At 40.0% G+C, this 22,592-nt stretch overlaps 1 protein-coding gene across 1 annotated transcript in view; it reads left to right on the plus strand.

Annotated features, from left to right (window-relative positions):
• Positions 1–22,592, plus strand: part of plcl1 (phospholipase C like 1) — a 114,397-nt gene that overhangs the window by 23,213 nt on the left and 68,592 nt on the right. The window lies entirely within an intron of this gene.

Genomic DNA, 22,592 nt, shown 5'->3' on the forward strand with positions numbered 1-22,592 from the left:
AGCAATGAGAGGTTGAGCAACGAAATCCTTTCCTCTGCCTACATTTCCCAAAATCCTGTGTGGTTCTGTATCAGAGTTCAGCGAATATTCTACATATTGAGTATTTTGTCAGATATACTTTCTGTTGGTATTGATCACGTGATTATCGTGATATATACATATATATATATATATATATATATATATATATATATATATATATATATATATATATATATATATATATATATATATATATATATATAACCAAAAAACAACTATATATATATATATATATATATATATATATATATATATATATATAAAACCAAAAAACAACTATATATATATATATATATATATATATATATATATATATATATATATATATATATATATATATATATATATATATATATATATATATATATATATATATATATATATATTGTTATTGATTTATTGTCCAGCCGTAGGTTAGCAATCGAACCTCATCAGACAGTCCGGCCAACAAAGACCAGTAGGTGAGTGTTGAGTGTTGTCAAAAACATCAAAACAATAAATTAAAAGAAAAAAAAAAACGCATTAATTGAGACGCTGAGCTGATGGTTGAGGTTGGATCGGCTACCAGCTAAGGTAAACTTTGAAGTGAGAGATGAATAAAATAGCCGTGGGAATTTATTGTCATTTCTCGTGAAAATTTCTGATAAGCATTTTGAGTTATGCTTGCCATCATGAAGTTCAGTTATTGACGGTAAACAGAAAGGACAACAAAACTGACGGTACGATGAGAAATGTTATTTTTGCTGATTCCTCCAGTCTTGGGACAAAGGCTGGAGGAATCTGTGTTTTTCTGAGGTTCAATAAGTGTCAGTAAATTTGAAAATATGACTAAATGCAGTGACTGTGTGCAGCTTAGTGGATATAAACCACAGTTTTTTTCCTTTAAAGTTTTAAAGTAAGCAGAAGCCTAAAGAAGCTCATTTTGAATGGGAATGTTTTTCAAGAACAATATTTGTTTGTGCTGTATGCATCATGCAGTCACAGCCATACCGCCCAAACTTAAGAAGATCCTTCTTCCTTCTGACCACTTCCTGCTCTTCCTCCTCTTCTTCCTCTCCAGTAAACAGCCTGCAGCCTGGAACTCATAGCTTTCCTACATTACCCATCAGCCAATGCTGGATCCAGGGTGGGTGATTTCTAAGCCCCGCCCCATCGCCATGGGAACTCATGTGGATGAGTAAACATGATGCTGAAACGTATAAATGGCTGTCGGATGTTGAGCTGGGGGCCGCAGGGGGATCATGCTACATCCAACATCAAACATCATTCATTACATAACTCAGGACTCTGAGGCTTTTTATTTATTTATTTATTTTAAGTTTCTGCTCCAACAAACCATTAATTCCCCGTCAACATCATCAGATCAACAAACAAAGCGTCCTGGGTCGTGTGTGTGTGAACAGCATCACTTCAGAGCAGCACACACACCCAGTGTGAGTTCCTCCTGAGGTCATGGAGCTCCAGACGTGCCGGCTGGACTCCACTCAGCTCTCATGCTCCACGCTGTCCTTCTCATTCACACGGATCGGCTCCGCTCTGCTGGACCCCGTCTACCAGCGTCATATCTTTCTGTTCTGCATTCGTTTCCTGTACGTCACCCGTGACCTACGACCTTCAATTTGCCCACCCTATGTTTCCTTGGATACCGAGATGGGCTGCGGGAGGGAGGGGGAGGGGGGGTAATACCCTCCTCTCTGACTCTGGCTGTATTCATTAGCAGATGCATGGAAATTCATGTGGATGTTTTGACTTATAACAGGGTCAGCAGGCGGTTTCCATTTTGCTGTTTTCTCAGAAAACAGTGGAAATAATTAAAATCGGGAAAGAAAAACTTGAGGATCGTCGGATTTTAAGGTTTGTGGAGATGAGGGGGAAGGTTTTATTACGATAGCAACCGAGCAATACCGGAGATACAAACATAGTCTGCAGCATGAAGAGGTTTTCTTCAGTCTCTGCTGTTGAGCTTTAATTCAAAAACACGAAGGGAGAAAAATGCCTCGTGTACTTCACTGCAGAGCAGGAATCCAGTCGGGAATCTGTGTTTTTCTGAGGTTTAGCATATCAGGCCATGTAAGTACGTGATCTTCATTGGGTCTGACATCAGTTCTGGATGATATCAGATGTATTCTGCCTCATGCGCTGCAAAAACATAAAATCTTACCAAGTATTTTTGGTCTAATTTCTACGGTAATTATCTTAGTAGACTTGAAATAAGACAAAACTAACTCACAAGTAACTTTTCATCAAGAATTAGATTTCTTTTAAGTCAATAATTCCTTAATATTGATGAAAAAGTTCTAATTGGTGGATTATTTCACTTATAACTAGACTTTTTTTCCCCATGTGTCAAACTCGAGGCCCGTGGGCCAAATCAGGCCCGCCAAAGCTTTTTATATGGCCCTCTAGTTTCCTTTCTAAACACCAAGTGTGCTTACATACCATGCTATCAGTCAAATTAATGTCGTTTTTATCAGTTTACTACCAAATTCGATTAATCAGTCCCTCCAGTTTCTTGAGAATTATTGTCGAAATTCACACAAAATCAATAAATCCCGGCACTTATTTGCACTGAATTGGGAGTTTATTGCAGATTTCTCTCAAAAAATGTCAAAAACCTTCTTACTTGTACTAAATGGAGAAGATGTTCAGTAATATTATTTAATTTTAAGAATTTATTGATATTTTAACAGTTTGTTCTGGTTTTATCAATGCATTCCAGCACAACCAGCCCATGAACCAGTTCATGATCTTGATTTGGCCCAAAACGAAAACGACTTTGACACCCCCTGTGAAATAATCTACCAGTAGAACTAGTGCTTTCTCATCCATATTAAGGAAATACTTAAAATAAGCTCCCATATCCTGCTGAAAAGCTACTTGTATGTCGGTTTTTGTCCGATTTCAACTGTAGTGAAATATTTGCACTGGAAACTAAACCAAAAACACTTGTTAATATTTAGAGTGTTTGCTGTGCATCAGTCGTTTCTCACATTTTGCACCGGAGAAAGACGGATCCATCTCTACTGGAAATTCCCAGGAATGGGCGTCCAAGTTCACCTCCAGGTCAGACTGTACAGTGGTCAGGGAGAGCTACAGCTGGAACTGTCTAGAACATCGAGCTAAAAACTTTAGATGGTTTGACTAACATCTATTGCAGCATATTTGGTGAAAAAAAAGAGAGAAAAGCAAACAAAACATACCGGCTCTAAGCAATGGCTGCTGGCCAGCAGAGTGGTGCAGCGTAGATGATCTGGGTTTGTGTTGCAGTCAGACGGCCGTAACTTCATAAATATATTTATGAGTTCTAACAAAAACTACCAGAAAAAAAAAAAAAAAAAAAAAAAAAAAAAAAAAAATATATATATATATATATATATATATATATAGATATATATATATATATATATATATATATATATATATATATATATATATATATATATATATATATATATATATATATATATATCTATATATATAATTTTACCAGTCTTCTTCTTCAATGTGTGAAAACACTTTGGTTGCTTGGGAAAATTGACATTTGTTGTCTCACACATCTTGGATATATTTTTAATATGTTCAGTTCTGTGATTCTGTCTGTATTTTCAGCATCACCATCGTTGCTGAACCTTAAGCTCAGGAATCTAATTGTTCTGGCATGGCGCCAGTAGCTGAAGCCCGTTGCATTTTGTTAAATGCAACGTTTCTCAGCTACAAATCTGTGAGCAACAAAAGGATGCTGCTGTGGTGTGGACCAACGCCAAACTTGAATTTAATGGAAATACTGTGGCTCTTTCTATGTTTTGTCTCCAGGAACTAAAGCGAGATTTTAACGAAAAATTGAGCAACGTTCTTCAGCGAGAGACGCTGAAAACGCCTCCAGTCTGAATTTGCAGTTTCATCTAGTTGCTGGAAAATTGTCTTTTACAGACTTTTCAGTAGATCATGTCTAAAACACTGAAAATAAAATGCAGCTTGGCTGGCTATAAAGATACCTAACACGCTATTGGCTGGTGTTTGCGAAGCAGCCAATCCTGAAGCGCCGTTCATCTTCCTCTGCTCTGATTGGCCGTCCGCCCAGAGGTAAGGGGGACCACAGATGTTAGCGCTATGACGGCTTCCTTTGAACAAACACCAAATATTACAGCATATTTCATGTTTGTTCTGATAAAATAAACAGTCCTAAAACGTTTTTAGATGAGGACTCGAGTACTTTCTGATTTTATCCATTTATGAACCTCTGTGGTCCCTAACGTCCACAAATACTGGGGATCCACAGTGACAGCTGATGAAGTCCTGATGTCCTTATTGTCTCACCCGTTTCACTCCCCCAGTAATTCTCTGATAAGCATTTAAAAATGTTCGTACTGAACACACAAACGACACGAAGGTGGTTTTGACTGAAATAAGTTTTATGTTTTACCCCTGACTCCTCTGGGTCTGGCTCTGCTGTCCTTAGCTGATGCTTTGTTGGGGGGAGATGGTGCAGAAATCCTAGGACTTTTTTTTAAAAAAAGATCCAGCTTCAAGAATCTATTCAGATTTGAAAAAGAGCTAATTAAAATAATTACTGCTCTTCTAGCATGATGCTCCCCTCCTGCTGCTGCAGGAGCGGGAGCATCATTAGGAGTCTATTTTCTTCTGCCGTCTTCATGAACATCTTCATTTTTTCCCCCCTCGCTTTTTCCTGTTTTTGTCGTAGATGCAGACATTGCATGAGGTCATTTCTCCTACCTGTGTTTTACAAAGTCATATTTTCCTCAAGGTGTTGATAAATTCATAATGTGACATGCACTTATTAGAGCACTAGAGTATGGAGGGGATAGAAGAGTGAATCTGCATCCTGCTATCCAAGTGCCTGACTCATTTTAGTAACTAATTCAGAACAATCTTTAATTTTCTTACTGCAAAACAAGATACAAATAAAAACAATTCTCCATTTCTCCTGAAAAAATACATACATTTGAATGAAAATGTCTTTTCCTGCTTTGTATAATATTTGTACCATGAATTCTTATGACTACTTTTTGTCTTTTTTAATTATGTTTGAGTTGCATTTGAGTTTGTGAATCATATTGGGATGTTTCTGGGGAAAGCTGATTCAGTTCCCTTACATAACTTGCCCCGAGTCCCAAGTAGGGTAAAAAATACGTTAACATGTTACAACATTACGTGTTAATCAACATGAATACATCACGTAAATATCTGTCGTCTCCCAGCAAACCGATGGAAGGGACTAAATGTTATAAAAATTTTTTTTGTCTAGTTTCTAATACAAATATTTAAGCACACTTAAAATAAGACAAAAATTAACTGAAAATGTGACCAGCGCATTACAAAAATTAAGTTTTATTTTATTTCTTCATTTTTTTCTTAGATAAAAGTTTGGAATCCATTACGATGGATTTATTCTCTTGTACCGGTATTAATATTTATCCGTCCACAGTAGCAATTGGAACTGGTTCCTTATTATTGCACTCAGAAAATAACATGCAAACCGTTTCATTACTGCTAAGATGGAGATTTAAAACGGGCATCATTAACGTTTACAGTTTCTTGTTCAGTAAATACAACACATCGTCTGCAGCCAGATGACGGAAATAATACCTGGTACAACTTGTTCCTTTTTGTAGTGGGAAAAAAAAATAAAAAATTAGCAGCTTGTTTTAATTATATTTCTTTAATAAAAAAAACCAAAGCTATTTAAAACGACTAAAAACCAAATGTGACTTCAGGCTGCAGGATCTTTAAATCAAGAAATGGCGCCATGATGACTTAAAGGGCCAGTACGCCTCAATTGGATCCACAGAACACGGCTGAGTTTCTGTGATTCTGCTACAAGTGGTGGGTAGCAACTAATGGAACCAACAGACTGAATCACACCTGTGTGCGTGCGTGTGTGTATGTTGAAGGCTGCTACACCTCATCCGCCTGCAGCCTCCACAGGAAGAACCTCTGGGTCACATGTGCCAAACAAAAGGCCCGTGGGCCTAATCTGGTCCAACCCTGATTACAAAAGACCACAGAACAATCACACAGTCCTGGCTGGACTGATCAGTGAGGAAAGATGTTCAGTATAATTTAATTTTACAAAACACTTATTGAATGCTGAAACAAACAGCTTTTTATTAATATTTTAACAGTTTAATGGGTTTTATCAATAGATTCTGGCCTCTTTAAGAAGATTCAGATTTTTGATAGGGCCCAAAATAAAAACGAGTTTGACGCCCCTGCATCTCCGTTGTTGGTGAGCAGAGAAAGGAAGAGGTTGTGATTCAGATGGACTTTAAAAAAAATAATAAAAATCTCCTCTCCATGGCGATACACTGTCTGACTGGAAAGATCATGTTGAGATGAAATCGACCCGTAGTTCTCTGGGTGAGTTGGATCGAGCCAACCCGAACGGGAAGGAGGCTGAGATGAAAGCCTAGCGGTTAGTTCTCCTTAAGAAAGGGAAACAAGTTTCATTTCATTTCCTCTCACCTTTTTATTTGAACCAGGAGCCGTCAACAAAATAAAATCACCTTCACGTAAAGACCCGGCCAAGACAGGAAGCTATTCTTACTGCATGTCTGAGAACATGTTGATGGAAGACGGCTGCAGCAGGCGGCCAGCATATCTGTCATTCTTTATAAATCAGCCTCTGCGTCACGCTTTGCGCTGTTCAGCATGGCTGCTCGTTCAGATACACCTGAAGAGCCAGCACTCCTCCGATGCTCTGACTGCGCCGTCGACGCAAAGACTGACAGACGCAAGGCGCAGCCGTCAGGAACGAGCAACACACTCAGATTTCACGTTCAGATATTTGCCGTCTACAATCAGGAAGGCTTTCTGCTCCTGTTGGTGTGACTCTGGTCCAAAGATGGCAGCAGCCTGAAAGATCACGACCCTATTCGTCTTCCCTCCTTTGCTGCTCCACCTTCAGGGTGAGAAGACGTTTCACAGCCAACTGTTGACGAGATCATGGAGAGACTCTGCTTTCACTCGTACTGCCACTCAGCCCGTTTCTTTCTTGGGAAATTAAAAATGGTGCTGAACTTCAAGGTTGCGGGCCGTACATTGAGCCTCGTTATTAGACATCAACACATAACTCAGGTTTACCTTGTATTTTATAGTCTGACTTGTTGAAAATGTGAACGTACTGAACTGTGACTCCACTCCCCACACGAGTTTTTGATTAAAAAGTTTCTTTTACACCTCTAGCATTATTAGCGGCTAACGGTTAGCTGCTTTACACCTTTGATGTGGTTAGCAACTAGCAGTTAGCTGCTACACACCATCATTGTTGTAGCCGCTAACAGTTAGCTGCTTTACGCCATTAATTTTGTTAGCGTCTAACAGTTAGCCTGTCCACGAATTTCCACTGTGTTACAGTCAGTTTGGAATGGTTTAGCATGTTTAAGCTTTAAGCTAATGGCTAATGGACTGCTGTTATCTCTGGCTTTATGTAGTTTCTAAAAAAATCAGCTTAACACAGCAACAACTACTTCCTTTCAGACTTCAAAGTAAGAGTCTTCAACACAGATAACATTCTTTATTATAGCTTAAACTAAAACAAGTAGTTGAATAGAGCTTTGTTATACAGACTTCATTTCGTTGCATTTGAGATTTCATAGCAATTTTTCTTGTCACTGATGAAATTTTTCCTCAAAAGAAATCAAATTATTGCAGGTTATTGTTTTTCAAACCTGCAGGTGTAGCTGAATCATTTCCACATTTGAATATTTAATATGTGTCTTCATATCACTTTATATTTATTTTCTTCAAACACTTTGAGAGTGTAATTAAAAAAAAAGCTCTTAGGAAAATTAATTGCTAGGTGTTTGAGTCAACAGCCAGAAGCTTGGAGTTTGGAGCTTAATGGACTTTTTTATCCTCCTTGTATCGCAATGCCGTTACAGCCGACATGGTTGTGCAAAGGAGACACTAATTAAAATAAATGCAAACATTGACGACGCACACAAACTTAAGGTCACCATTTCTAGATTAAACACAGCTTTTCTGTCACTAATTAGTGATAATTATCCAGCTCCTGTGTTGGAGTTTACCTCCCTTCTCAAGGACCGGTCCACTCACGCTGCGTCTCGTTGCAGGGTCCACCCGTCCCGGTGGTGAAAAAAGATTGATGTTGGTCTGAGTTCTGATAACGCGTCGCAGTTGACCCTCATATTTTAATACTGATCAAACTGCGGCCATGAAGGGCTGCCGTCCAGATTGTTCCTAAATGTCCCGATTGGGGAAACTAATGATGTACATCATTGTGGTTGCTTCGTGTTTTTAGAATCACAGTAGATCTACTAATCTAATATGCATAGCAGTCATTCAAAGATTGCTTCTCTTGTCTCTTTTTGGCGTTTTCACAGTTTCAAGTAAAGTTTCAGAGCAGTTTTAATGCACACACAGGAATTGGGCTGCTGTGCTGGGATTTCACACAATGGCAGGAGATTACAATAAAAATGGTATCCTTGTTACGTTTTGTTTCTCCCTCATCACCAAGGTTAGGGTCCATCATCGGCTATGAATCATGGCTCAAACATACGGAGCTGGAGCCTTTACAACTGGAACGCTTTCTTTGTTCGGTCTTTATTATTCAAAGAAATCCCTCTGAGTGGACGGATGTTTCTCAGAATCCACGTCCGTCTGTCCAACGTCACTCCTTCAGCTCACAACTCGGCATGAAACTGGGATCTTTATGCTTCTTTCTTGTTTACTGTTATTCAAGAAATCCTAAAAGACGTGACGCGATTTTCACCATCAAGGAACACTTACTGCTTACTTCATCTTCTTTTTAAATAATTGTTGATGCATTAAAATGGAAACGGCGCATCTGGACACTTGGTTTCAATCTGTAAGTAATTATTGATCTGTAGCGACTAAATAATTTGATGAACAACAAGAAAAGTCCAGAAGTTCTCAAACTGTGTTTGTCGGCTCATGAGAAATCCTTAATTATGACAAAAAATATTTGGGAATGTTGCAAAAAAAAGTCAAAATTTTGAAAAGAAAAAAAAAAGAGTTATAACTGCAGCTAGTTTAACATTTGGATGCTCAAATGCAGAATAACAGTGAACATTACTGAAACTCTGTTACACTTTTTTTTATGGAGTTCAGTAATGATTTAACTGCAACTATATGAAAGTGTGTCCAACCTTTACATTGTGATTTTTTAAAAACTTTATGTCTAATTTGAAAGAAACAACCTCCAACATGACAGTGGTACTGACGGTGAGCATGCTAACACCCCTGCATATCGGCACCACAGACAAAACCGAGAATCAGAGGAGTCGAGGATTTTCAATAAAAAAAGCTCAGAGTTTGTCGTGTTTACCGTATCTGTCTGGTTTTGTCCCAACTGTCCCATCGACCTTCAACTGGTGCTAAGTAGGTGAAGGACAGAGGAGGGGAGGTTGGGGGCATCGGCTGTAGTCTGACGCTATGAATAAACCAGGAAAGGGGGTGGAGCCTAAGAAGACAGGTGCTCCACCTGGTGGCCCGATCGGAGTTACCAGCAAAGTGGTCAGTCGGTTTATTTTTGCTATGGGAAAACAGTAGCACGGCTATGAGGTCTCATAATTCATAAATACACGGCACTAGTTCCTTTCCTAAAGAACAAAAACAACAACAAACCCCCCCTGAGCATTGAATCATTTATTAATCCACCTGCTTCCAGTCTTTCTGCTTGGAAGTGTCTCAGGCCAGTGGATTTCTCTCTCTCTCTCTCTCTGTCCCTTTATTAGCCTCTGTACTGTAAACACTTCACTCACACTTATTTCTAGAGCCGGCTGATTTATTTAGCACCATTGTGTCCGTGCTGTCCTCTCCGTCTCTGTCCCTGCCTGATGCTGCTCCTGGCTTCACATTCCAGCTCCATCCACACGGACCAACACACACTCTGTCTCCTCCTGTCTCCATCCCTTTGTGTCCCTCCGTCCCTGCTGCAGCTTCACACCCTCCTCTCATCAGCAGCTTCTGTCCTCTATTCATTCCTCAGCTCACCGTTGGTCTCGCACCTGGACAGGATTACTTTTCCTTCTAACTAATGATGTCTTTTGGATTTTATAGGTACTTTTAGTAAGCCTAAATTTGTTTTTGGGCTATAGCTACATATAAAGCGGACCGGTTTATATGCACAAACCGATCCAGCTAATTTTAAAACGCTTCAGTTTTTATTTGAAAACTTGTTAAAGTGAGACGAGGTTGTTTAATCTGCTGCAGTGTGCAAGACGAAAGTTATTTTCTATTAACCATTTGCCAGAATGAACATAAAAAAAAACAAAAAAACTGGATGAAGCCACTGCAGCTGACTGAAGCAGCCGAGTCGGTTTTAGATGCTCAGAACTTCAAATCAAGGTTACCAGCAGTTTGATTGAATTCAGTTTGTTCAAACAGCACATGATGGTACTGCACAAAAACAAACCATTTCAGTCCAGTCACACAGACAGATCTCAACTGATCCCTTTTATCAAGTCAGCACATTACGTTCAGCTCATTATTCTAACACGTTTAAAAATGTTCAACCTAAGGAAACCCAGCAGATTGCATCGAGTCGTTGACTCGAAGGTTTCACTCCTCCTGGACCAGCGGGTTGTCACTTTGCATTGACTTTAAAGTGTAAAATCAAATGCGTTTTTTTTTTTTTTTTGACATTAGCAGAATGTAGACAAAGTTTTGTGCAGCTTTGTGACGTAAACGCAGCTCCACGAAATGAACAGAGACATTCTCCCATCAGAAGCAGCAGCTCCCTTCAGAAACCCTCAGCTGTCCTCTTAATGCTACCGGCTGTTAAAGCTATCAGTTTCACAACGGACATGATTAATTGGACAGAACTGAACATACACGCGTTCTGAGAAGTCTCGTTCTGTCAGAAGCCCTGGAAGCAGCAGAGATCTGGCCCTGAACCGAGCCGACAACCTGACGTGTTCCCGGCCTCCACGCGTTCCGCCTCGCCTGGATCTGTTCTCGTCTCTGTTCCTGTGATTCCTCCCTTCATGCTCTAATAATGTGGAGGAGAGACAGTCTGTTAGAAAGGATGCCTCGAAGCCACTTTTTTTTTTTTTTTTTTCCCCCACTCTTTGATCTGTTTGTGCGGGATCTCGGCCAATTTTCGGACACTCCCGTGTGCAGAGGCGAACAACTTTTTTTTAATCGGTTTTGAGTAATCGGCGCCGAGCGAGGCCGAGTCTTATCTAAGAGCTGTTCTAGCAGCCACCGGTGATGCATGAAACGGGCCTGAATGGAATTAGTCTCACTGCTCACCTGAGAGCTGTGCGAGGCAGATAGAGTGCGTGTGCGCGGTTTTGTTCCCGCAGAGTGTAATTGAAATTCGGAACAGCGTGACCCACGACATCGCCATTAGCTTTGCAGCAGCGAGCTCTAACCTCGTTTCTTCCCCCCCCCTATGACTGCAGCGCGCCGGCTGTAAATGAGCTGCAAACAGATTTCTCCTCTCACCTGGGCTTTTTTTTTTTTATTTGTACAATGTTTTTAATATTTGTTATCATTTATCATTAGCAAAACATTAATATAATTTAATGAATCACTGTCACTAAGGAGAGAAATTGACAAAATTTGCAGCATGGGTGTATTTCCTATTTGAGTTTGGATGTCGTTGGCCAAAAAAAAAAAAAAAAAAAAAAAGTTCCGTGTCTAACACAATATTTGCTACTTTGGGTTTCTGTTAGATTGTGAAATGATTGAATCACACTCAGTACCGCTTGTGTTTCCCAAACCTTCTCAGTTATGGTCTGAAAACTGCATGGAAAGCCAGCAGGTGCAGCTGGAGGCTGAATCTCTTTGTAGCCGATTGACTGTATCACCTTAACAGCTTTTTTTTTTTATTTTTTTATCATCATTAGTAGATGAGAATGTAGGTCAGGGAGTAACCCAGTGAGCTGGCTGACCTGCTTTTAGCATCTTCTTTCCCTCCTGTCAGATTGAACATGACTTACAGAAGCCCCACTAAGTAATTAACACCAAGACATCCACACCTAGTGGCTTTAAAATAACACTGGGTTCCAGAAAACATATTTTTTGGACGTTTTCTGTGTTGTTCCAACTGAATTATGACTATTTTCCTCCTCAGTCAGACCATTTTTCTCAGTCAGGTCAGGTTTTTATTCTAATTTGAAATCTGATCTTCTGACTAAACTGATGACATTCTTGTGACATTATCAGTTCATTTCCATTAGTATTTCTCATCCAAAAAAGACTTTAGGAGAATTTCTGTAAATTGAATAATAAACACGGATACAGCAGTACTAAGGGTGTGAATAAGTGGAGGTGGTTCAACCCTGAACGAACCCTGGTTCAACCCGGTCGGGTTGTGGTGATGCTGTGATGGACTGGAAGGATCTCTGCTGCAGACTGGAGACTCCAGCCATGTTGAATTGAGAACGGCGCTGCAGTTTGGCAACTTGTGCAGCAACCTCCATCTACTCTAAGCTTCAGGGGACGCAGAGCAATGCCCGGCGGCCATGTTTTTCAGCACTTCCGTTTCATTGGATTATGCCAGCTGCTGCTGCAAACAGACTGACCTGATCTCCTTCAGGAAGCAACGTTTGCTCCGTTCCTTCCTGCAAACAGTCCCATTCATGCTCTCTTCTTGTTATGCAAGTCGTCAGCCTGTGTCCGATCCTCTTCACGCCTTCCTCCCTTCCCACGGTGGCTCATTTCTGCTCCTCAGGTTATTTGTCAGACCTCTCGCCACAGCGTGCCCCCTAGAGGTCGCCTTACCCCCCTGCGGGCTGAATTAACTTCACTGAGATGCTTCTTGTGACCATCTAGCGGTGCCTGACATCGGTGTGAGGACAGTGTGTTCCTCTCCTTGAACGGTGCAGGAGATGGATCCTGCATGTGCAGCTTGTTTCCAGTTACCACTCAGGATCTCTGCTGTGACTCCAGCCGCAGCACTCCAGTTCTAATTCCAGGTTTCACTTCTCAGTGTTCCTCTGGTCCTTTGTGGATTTTCTGGTATGTTTTTTTTCAGTCATTGTCGTGTTATAGGGCCCATTTGTGCTTTTATATACAGTATATATATATATTTTCCCATGACTGTAGTGAAGGTGAGGAGACGCTGCCCTGCTGTTCCCCTGAGGTGCAGACCTCCCTCTGGGTCTCAACCAGTCGGTCCCAGAAGCTGCTGCACGTCCGTCAATAATTCAGGCGATTACGGAGCCATCTGCATGTCCTTTCTGGAGCCGCCGAGTGACACGAGTTAAAAGCCCTGAAAATGCCATCATGTGGTTATTGTGTTTAAAGCACAATTATGAGCCAGTGGAGTATGTCATGTATTGGCTTTCATCCAGGATCACACTGCGATGAGTCGTCGTCTTGTGATTAGATGGTTTGATTCCAGCTCAATCCCTGCCACACGTCCATGTGTCCCTGGACGAGGCTCTTAACCCCTCGCTGCTCGTCCCTCTGCTGTAAAACCCGTACAGGTGTCAGTAGGACCACAGAGACACCAGCCCAGTTCAGCTCCTTCAGTATTTCTCCTGCTCTGCTGAGGACTTGGCGTTTTATGTAAACGCTTAAAGAGGCAGCATTATGTAAAATCAACCTTTTCGATCTTTACATCATGTTATAATGTTATTCCCTCATCAAACACATACCTGAAGTGTTGCATTGATTCTTTCACGCACGTTTGAGAAATTGTTTCATCTCCTTGGCAACCATTTAACTGTTCAAAACGCCTGGATGGACCTAGCTCCGCCTTCGACGACAAAGTTCCTCCTTGGCTAGCAAACGCCTGGTGGAACTGAGCAACAGCTGAGCTCGTTGTAGGAGCTACTTCTCAGAGCAACGCTGGTAAAACGTTGTTAAAGCGCTAATAGAGGAGCCGTGTTGTGACGACTTCCTGACGGCAGAGGATCTTAAAGAGACAGAGGCCCAATTGCAAGGCGTTGAATATATAAAGTCAAATTTCTTTTTAGGCACAGGTGATATGTACAGCATTTTTGTTACAATTGAATATAACGTAGTTACTTGACTGTTCTATAAAATGATAGCATGAGGCTGAAGAGCAAAGTACTGCCCTCTTAAAATCAAATACTGTACGCAAACAGTAGATTTCGTCTGTCCTTCTGAGGTGAACGCCATTGCTCAAACGCTTGCTCTGTGTCCCTGAAGGCGTCGGGGGTCCGCTCTCACCCTGCAGAGCTGTTTAGTGACAAGCCGCCAAAGGTAAAGATTCTTTCGACTCCATTGATTTTTGTTGTCTGAGGAGTCAAGAGTCTGCCATATTTGCTGAATGCGTTGTGTGTCATCACAGTGGCACTTATTTCCATGGTTACAGTGATGCAGGATGGCCTTTGAAAGCCTGCCTCCTGTAGGCATCCTTGTGCGCTCTCATTACCGCCCTGTGTGTGTCCTCTCCAGCTGAGAGGGGGGAGGGGAGGCGACAGTGCGGTGCAGGGCGTCGCAGGAAAGATTCACGTTCAAGAGGAGAAAGTCGGTGTAAAGTGGAGCGAAAAGAAAGAGAAACGAGCGTCGGATGTGGAAAGACTGCTGGAGGGCGTCTCTGGAGAAACCCCCTGCATGACAGACGGGAGCTCAGAGATGAAGACTCCATTACTGCTGCTTTAAAGTCAAAACGAGAGCAGGCGCAGAAATCTCTAAGAACCATCCTGTTGCTTTTTTTATGTCCATTTTATTAACTACAATTTCTTTAGAAGAACGACAAGCTGCAGTCGTCTCCTTATGTTTATTTTAGTTCTGCCACTTCATGTGGCATTTAGTGTTTTCTGTCAGAGGCACAGAGGAGCAGCTTAGGAAGTAAGTCGGCTTTAATGCAATAAAACCTCCACAGGTTCGAAACAACAGAGCAAAAGCTACACAGAGAAGTGGATACAGATGATGGATAGAAGGAAAGATGAATTATTTCATAATTAGGAGTTTAAGAATTTATGACAGATGAGCCATGTTGATACCACATATTAAGTAAATTTACATGTATATTCACAATGTGTCTCCGATAGACATGCACACAGCAGCAGCGAGGCGGAAAAAACAAAGTGATGCAAACAGACGATCTTTCTAAGTTCAAAATAAACATGATAAGGAGATAATAAAACTCAGCACATGAAAACATGCCAACTTTTAAATATCCATATTTTGGGGCATCCTAACTTATTTTTACGCTATATTTACTCGAGAAGTTAAAAAACTGAGAAATTAAAATCAGCTAAAACGATCACGCTTGCTAGCTTTACAAGACCGAGTTTTGCTATTGCAGTTTTTCCGCTTTATATTTAAATCATTTATGAAACTGATAATGTTCAAATAATTCAAATTATTGGGGTACTATTGTATTATTATTATTATTGCATAATAATAAAAAGTAACAGTAGCAGCACCCAGTGTTCAATACATTTCTGCTGCAGAAGTTCTGACATATGAACAACAATCTGGACTCTATGGAAGAATATTAGTGTTCATGTCGTTCCTTTGCACTCGCCCGTTTGTCAAAAATGGCATTATTTGAAACAGAGTGCAAAACTGTTTTCAGTCAAACAAACATGATTCAACAGCTTTAAACAAACTAAAGATCTTTCTAATGCACTTTTTAAAAAAATAACACTAAAAGGCAGTAGTCTCACTACTCTGTACAAACAAACTTATTTACCAAATACTTCACTTCTTAGTTTTCTTCTTCACTCTAATTTTTTCTTCATCCTCCTGGTCTGCCCATCCACATTTTGCTTTCTCGCAGACCTTTCACGGCAGTTTTTGGTTGCTCAACAAATAACCAAGAAACTCTTTGGAAGAAATGATCAGGCACAAACAGAACACCCTTCAGTGACTCGACAGAAAGCTGGCTCCTCTCCTTGGTCCGCCGGCTTATCGGTACAAAAACCCTCTCTCAACATTTGCATTTGGTCTACTCAAAACATTTGGTCCCGTTCTGGTGCAGCCTGACCTTCTTCCCAGTTGTAAAACTGAACTCAGTCATTTTCGTAGATGAACCCGTTCCCGGGCCTGTCACCGCTGGACGATAAATTGTCCCAGAAATGATTGCTATAAACAATAATATTGATACCATCTTCAGCTGATGTAATGATAATGGCATAGCAATGCCAAGTTTGCCCTCTCAAAGACTAGTGCATTTTAAATAAATGTTACATTTGTACAGAACACTCCACTCTGGATCTGGAAGACATTTTAAATATCCAAAATAAAACACGAAGACCAAAAACAGAACAGAAAAAGGAGATAAAACCACAATCAACTGAAACCATAAAAAAATGGATTATGATGTCTGATAATAAAATTGCCCACAAAAATATTAATAATCAGAATCAAAATTGAGCTCATTTCAATTTATCATGTCATGAACTGACTGATGAAATACTTGTTGCGACAGGCTAACTCACACCTAACACCATCTGAGCTCCGTGATCTACGGCATCTTTGACGTGGACAGAAACACAGCTTACTGCTGGTTTGAAAAGTTACTCTTTCATTTTGACATCTTGTGAAACATCATATTCTCATCACAGAAAGTCTGTTTAAGGTCATGCCTATCAGTCCTGTGGGAAAAAAAAAAAGATTAAAAGCAGACATTTTTATTAGTCTATAAATCCTCCACACTGGATTCCCTGGACAGGACGTAACAAGTGGACATGTTAAAGAGGACGTTTGATCACCGAAGTACATATACGTTCATATGCATCATCAGGGCATAAAGATATGATATGATAGCCAACACCTGCACACTGCCAGATGCTCAGAGAGGCTTCATTTCCATTTGTTTCATGTGGCAGTGGGCTACAAACATTTGCAAATCCGTCCTGTTATTAGTGCCGTAACACGGGCGTAAAAGCCTCAGCATAGTGGACTAAAAGCTGCATATTGTGTGGCTCATGTTAAGCTTCCAGAGGATTACTAATAAATCCTCAGTGAATTCACATGTTTGTCTTCTTTGTAGATATGCTGTGGTAGATTTTCTTCTCCTTTCTCAAATTAAGCATTTAAAAAAAAAATCAGCTGCACAAGTTTTGACTGTGCGTCAGATATGTTTATTAATTTTAGATTAATTTGTCATGATGTGCACTTAAGGAAAATTATTTGTGAAAGGCTGCACATAATTATATGTTTAGTCAGCAAAAAAAATAAAACCACGTTTGTCTTCTTTCTTCAGCTTCACCTTGTGTTCAAAACTCTGTAAAGACAGATTAGTTAGATTCATTTTGAATTTAATTTAAAAAAAATTGTATTTATGAAATATTTTTGGTTTGGAATTGGTGAATTATGAACTTTCAGTACATTTGTTTCTCATATAACTTCTTGGCATCTTTTGCTACTTTGTGCTGGTTTTCTGTGAAAACAGAGTATGAGTTAAAGCCAGTAGAAAACAGGTTTCTGATTGTTTTGTTGCTGCTTACGTAATTTGACCACTAGCTGTGCTTGGCAGCCATGATGCTTTCGGACCTGTGACAAAATGATACGTTGTGACTGCAAGACGCTACTTGAAAAAAATCTGCGCAAAGTTCTGATCTGTCAACAATAGCAAACCCTGTATTCTCATTCAATGCTATGCAAACGCTTTGTCTGCGATGAGGAAGACTCATTCATCCCGGAACACTGAATGCTGAAAGTGGCTCCATCCGAAAATAGGCAGTCTGACCTATTTTCTGAGAAGTTAGTTTATTGCTTATTGCCATGGCTCCATAATTTCTATACTGATTAATATTTACAGAGTCATCATAATACATTTTAAGTATGTTTTTGGCTTAAAGTGGTTTTTATTCCTATCTTAATAGTTGTTTTGGTTATATTATTTTGGATATTTAAAATATTTTTCAGTTCCAGTTTTAAGTTTTCTTTACAAAATTCAAGTTTATTGGTGTCTGAGAGGGAAAAACTTGTATTTATCAAGCCATTATCAGTATGTTACTTGAAAATGATCACAAAACAGCAATAATATAGTTTATCACAATAATTGCTGGGACAATTTATCGTCCAGCAAAATTTGTTATTGTGACAGGCCTTCATATCTGGTCCTGATATAGCAGCATATTGTAAACTATACACCGTTTGTGTCATTAAAAGCACTCTGTAAAACTGTAGGGCATCATAAACAATACACATAACTTCATTTATAAAATGTGATTTGTAGATGCATCAATATATGGCAATATGAGAACAGGAGAAGCTTTGGTATTAGTAGTAAAATCTTTGAATATCAGAGGAAAGGCACGTTTGCTGTTCATACACAAGGTCATTCAGAGTGTGCTTGGATTGGATATTTGCAGACTTGCAAGTTCAGTACTAAAGGTTCTTTGTATTTATCCGTCAATCCATTTTTTATAGAAATTTTTTTCACGGCTTTGAGAGGCAACGAAAACAGTCGGTTTATAACATAAATCTGCTATAACATTTACAGCTTTTCTGTTGTGCAGAAGTGAAATGATATGTGAACCTGGTAGGATTGGTGTTGTGCCCGTTGTTTGCTCCACCTGCTGCGCTGCCGACGGCCTGGGCTTTGTGGAGAAGCTGCATATCCCCCCACCTGAGCTGCCACTCTAACTCACCGCTCTTATCACCTGTGAACACCAAGCCCATATTTCTTCACACTCATTTGTTTGATCTGTCAGACTTAAAGAAAAAAATAATAAAAAAGCTGTACAGAGGAAGCTCCCGCTCATGGTCAGCTGCGTTTCTGAGTCTTTGAATGGAGCCGGTGGGGAAACATTCCCATTCAGCAGAAACGGAAAAAAAAAATAAAAATCAAGTTGTCCATCCGGTCTGGGTAGAGAAAGCTGAAACCTTTCATCTGTTGTTCAGGCTCCATGCTGATTGATAATCTGAAGGAGGCACTGTGAGTCAAAGTGGAGATGTAAACACTTCTAACGTCTAGATGTCAATCTGCATGCTGTCAGATTAGATCCACCTGGGGAGACGGGGGGGCTGAAGTCTGCACTTTAAATCAGGTTATTTATATTTCACTTTAAATCAGGTTATTTGTATTTATCAGAGTATGGAGTGTTTGCCAGCACTGTAGAAAGAAACATCATGTCAATCTGATACGTCTTCCTGTTAGAGTGCAGAGGAAGTGGAGCACGCTGGCTGCAGCTTTATCTGTGTGCAGCAGCTCAGTGTCTGAGCAGGAACCACAGTGGAAGTCACTTTTAGTATTTTTCACACCGATTTCTGTTCAGCAAAGCCCCATCGAGTCATCCCCCCGTTAGATTCAGGTTGAATGTAATAATTTCCTCTTTAAAAAGAAAAAGCTGGTGATGAGTTTTATATCACATCGTGGTCAAAAACATACCTGGAGCGTTGCTGTGATATGTTTTCACTCCTCAAGTGGCGCAGTCTTGGCTTCATCCGGTTTAAATTCACTGAAGAAATACTCTGTTTAAAAAAAAAAAAAACTTATTTAAGAAACGAATGTAGTTATTTATTTGCATATTTTAAAAAGGTTTAAGGGATTAAATGAAAAAATTGTAGAATGATCCAATTTCTTGATCTAATGAGTAAATTATCAGAATAATTGGTTACTAAAATAACCAAAGCTCCTCCTCTTCAGAGTCTCCAAGCTGAGCTTCCGCTCCTCCAGACTAGCGGCAGCAGCCATTAGCAGACACCTGGTGGAACTGGAATCTGCTGAGCTCATCATACAAACTGCTTTTCAGTTCAACGCTTCTAATAACGGCTCTGTAAAGAGAGACAGAGGCCCAATTTCAAGGCATAAAAATTCGGTAGTCAAATTTCTCTTAAGTCACTTTTTTAATACGTACACAGTTTTTATAACAACTCAAGGTAACATAGCAACTCGACTGTGCTAGAAAATAGCACTATGTGCCTGGAAAATACATAAAGCCGTCCCTTTAGCATGTTTCTTCTGACAGGAAGTAATATTTGTATTTCGGAGTCTTGACTCTTCCTGGTGATGGTAACAAAAAGACACCGAGCTCATCACTAAACATGAATTGTCAAAACAAAAACAAAACAAAAAAAACCTGCTCAGTAATTATTATAAGGGTCTGATTGCTGTATCGCCAACAAAGACTTTTCAGGTAATCCTCCTTTCATTTTGTTTTATCATCTTTTGAGATATTTTCACTCAAAAACTGGCATCTTGGTCGAATGCAAATAACTCTAAGTTGAAACCAGTACGAATGAATCTCCATCTGAATTTACGTTGTGCGTAGCAAACGAGCGGCGGGTCTTTGTGACAGATAACGGTGATGTTGGAGGATATGTAGGTCATCCTTCCTCAGAGGTAGCGTCTCTCTTCCCGACGGCTGTGGAGTCAGGCGCCTGCATGCCTCAGACTGTTTGGCGATGCTCATGCTGGAATTTCAGGATTCTTATCAGCTTGATTGTGAAAGCACGAAAAGAAACATGGATTTGTTTGCCTTTTTTTTTTATCATGCAATTAGCTTGAAACTAATTAAAACCTTCAAATAGAAAATCTTAAATTTAACACATTTTCGTTCAGTCCCCCAAGACAATTTATAATAGTTACCAAAACCTTCCTGTGCGTAAACCAGTGTTTCTCAACCCTGGTCCTCAGCGCCCCCCTGCTCTGCATGTTTTAGATGTGCCTCTATTCCAGAACAGCTGATGCAAATGACTGCATGACCATCAAGTACTGCAGAGGCCTGTTAATCACCCAGAGATACAATTCAGGTGTGTGGCAGAAGGGAAACACCTAAAACATGCAGGACAGGGGGGCGGTGAGGACCAGGGTTGAGAAACACTGGCGTAAACAGAAACAAAAAGTAGACTGCAGTGGATTACAGCCAGAACTTAAACATAATTCTGCTTATTTTTTTTGCAGTTCAGTTTTTTTTTTTTTGTTGACCTGACGCTATCTACATATTTCTAACTCGACTGAAAATAGAAAAACAAATTCTGTCTTTCTGTCTGGATGTTGCCTTTTCACTGGTTTTCAGCCAAATGGTTCAGAATATGCTGGGGCTTTTTACAATTATTGCGTAACCTCATGTAAACCACCACTAAAGAAGCACAAGAATTTTTTTTTCCAAGTAAAATATTCACTCATATCATAGTTTTATTCTTTCATTCGTTGTCAGATTTATTTCTAACCTGATTGTAGATGTTTCAGCTTCTTTTCTCATTTCTTTGTAACTGCTTATGAAGGTGGATCATTGCAACGCTGTGTTCTCATTGACCGTGTAAATGGAAAACTTGAGATTTTGAAAATAAATTTGCACAATGGAAACACATCAATTTTGTAAAAAAATATTTTTTAATTGTAGGATGAGGTGTTTTTCTTCTTTTGGTCGTGTCATAATTGGTTTATTTTGCAAAACTGCAGTGGAAACAGTTATTTTGCATCATACGAGTCACGTGGCCAACAGCAGGATGTTACTGCTGGAGGAGATGAAGAAGAAGACGACAGGAAGTAGTAGTAGGAGGATGATGTGGTATGCTTTGTAACAACTTATCACATGAACAAAATTATTCTTGTGTGATTTTAATTGCGCTTTTCTTTTCATAGAAACACCACAATTGTGAAAAAGCCCCTCCACCCCCAACAGTAGTGGAATATAGGCAAAGTTCTGCGCACACTTTTAATGGAAACGCAGCTAATGACTGAACCTGAAACAATATTCTGAAGCAAAAAACATCCTCAGGTAAAAATTAGTTCCACTTTCTGGTTGTGGTTTTCATGTCAGAAAAAACCTTTCTGGGACAAAATGTTAACCGAGTAGTTCTGGGTTTTACCAAATTTCTAAAGCGCCGTGGATCTGCCTCTTTAGGATTTAAAGCATGACAGTACAATATGTGCTCTGCTGGATTTCATTAAAGGGACGCGGTGCTAATCACACTGATACGAGTTAATCATCTTTTCATTTAATCTCCCCGGATAGCAGCTGCACTGATCTGCACACACCAAACTATTTTAAACCGCTGAAATCGCACACAAAAAAGGAGACAAACTCAACTGGATGGATGGATGGATTTACAGACCATACATAGAGAGAGAGAGTTCTGTGTGGTAAAACAGAAACGAGAGACGGCCAGGAAGGGACCCAGAGTAAGAAACAGATTAAGATAAATGTCATTCTATTATTGCCGGGATAGATTGTAGGACAACGGCGCAGCGAACGGCCAGACAGAGGCAGAGGAATTGAGCGACTGAGTAAGAGGAGGTATGCTTGAGGTTAGTAGAGCGCCAAGTCCAGAAGTGTGTCATCAAACACACACACACACACACACACACACGCACACAAACGCAGTGCCACTGCTCTGTCCCTGAGGGACAGCCTGGTCAGTGTGTTGTGTTTCTTCAGCAGGTACTCTGAACCGACTGACACGTTTAAACACACCTGATGTTAGATAGAAGTATATTTTACAGTCAGGTCTTTTTTTTAAAATAATTTTGTGATATGTAAACCCTAGATGTGAGTCAGGGCTCCTCCTGTAGGGCACTCTCAGGTGTCGATGTCTGCCGGACATTTTTATGACGCCGTTCTCGGTGTCGCACAGTGAACCGCTCAGCGGGAAACTCTTTGTAAAATTTAAGTTTATTAGTCTTTGCGTTATTATGTCACTATCAGTATCTCACTCAAAATTGG

Source organism: Poecilia mexicana, unplaced genomic scaffold (assembly GCF_051168715.1).
Source record: "Poecilia mexicana isolate PSO_F unplaced genomic scaffold, ASM5116871v1 scaffold_2, whole genome shotgun sequence".
NCBI classification, from domain to species: Eukaryota; Metazoa; Chordata; class Actinopteri; order Cyprinodontiformes; family Poeciliidae; genus Poecilia; species Poecilia mexicana.